The sequence below is a fragment of the Larimichthys crocea genome, chromosome XVII (assembly GCF_000972845.2).
Source record: "Larimichthys crocea isolate SSNF chromosome XVII, L_crocea_2.0, whole genome shotgun sequence".
Classification (NCBI taxonomy): domain Eukaryota; kingdom Metazoa; phylum Chordata; class Actinopteri; family Sciaenidae; genus Larimichthys; species Larimichthys crocea.
Genome location: NC_040027.1, coordinates 27,882,302 through 27,883,840, shown reverse-complemented (window position 1 = coordinate 27,883,840; position 1,539 = coordinate 27,882,302).

Here is a 1,539-nt window from a genome sequence, read left to right as displayed (position 1 = left end):
TACTTCTCCAACTGCAGATCTACTTGATAAAGCCAGATGACCTGACTGATTTCTCAAATACCCTTAGTGTCTTTTGATTAAAGACACAGTTTTGAGGGAAGTGCGCCATGGCACATTGATCCACTAGGAACCTAGGTGGTTGTGTTGTGGTTTTACTGAAACTGAATTGCAAGATCTCCCTGCGGCTTTGTTCCAAAATCTTCAGAAGCTTGAAACTCTGAATCTGAGGAGCACGCTCCTGTACTCCGCCCTGATTGGTTTCAGTGTTGACAAATATGCGAAGCCTGACCTCAGTAGGAAACCTTTTCACTTCTGTGCCTGTTGAAACTTTTCATCCTCTTTTGATCTGCAGTATCTTTATCTTTCCGGAAAACAGTATCGGTCAAATATCTAAAGAGACATTCGGGGTCTCTCTAAGCTGGAAACCTTACGGCTTCACAAAACCAGCTACAGGAACTCCCCATGGGATTCTGGATGACCTTTTCAAACCTGGGGGAACTATCTCTACAGACATTTAAATTACAATCTCCCTCATACCTTTTCTCTAAAACTTGAAACTCCAACAAGCTGTTCTGTCCCACAACAGGCTCACATCTCTTCCACAAGGGATCTTCTTAAACCTGCCACTCCTTTCGCATATCTCCCTGTTGAAAATCAGCTGGAAATCTGGAACCGGATATTTGGGCCCATGCCCTGCAGGAATTGTGGCTGTATGACAAACAGCTAAGCGCAGTGGAAGATGACACATTCAGGAACCTGACTCCACTGCGTCTCCTGGTCCTTTCGCAACCCGATCGACTATGTATCACCAAGGCCTTTAGGGGTGGAGAAGGTGGGAGAGGTATCACTTCACACCAATCTACTCACAACCCTGCAAGCTGGGACTTTCCAAGGTCTGTCCCAGTCTGTACCATTTCCTTGGAGCAAACTTTCAGCTCCCTTCCATTAGATTTTCTCCAGGGTCTGAGACAATCTGGGGCAGATAGACTACGGAATAACTCTCTTCCCAACCTGCCACAGAGATCTAGATGACCTCAGTGCAGCAAACGAAATACTCCTGCAGCAGAACCCCTGGAGATGTGACAAGGATATTTGCCATTTAGGGACTGGCTGAGGCAGAACCCATCCAAAGTCAACCAAACCATGGTGGTCGTGAAACACCTTTCAGTTTGATGGTGAGGTAGGTAATGCCCTGCTGTCCAGATGAAGAACTTGATGGCTATCATGTCAACTGTGGAGGCCTGTGTTTGACAGTCAACAGAGAAGAGGCTTAGAACCCCATAACCCCTCCATCAGGGAAGCACTTCCTCACCGGCCTTTCAAGACAACCCCACCTTCAGAAGTATGAGAGGGTCCACCAGCAGTGGAACAAGGGTAAAAGAAATAGTCCCTCCTAACACACTGTGGATCATCATTGCAGTAGGGTCGACTGTTGTCCATGCCGCAGCTGGTATATCACATATGCGTGTTTCCTGGAGAGAGACAAGAGAGGCAGGGAAATATAGGTGCGCAGAAATAAAAACTCTGTGTTTGTAACTG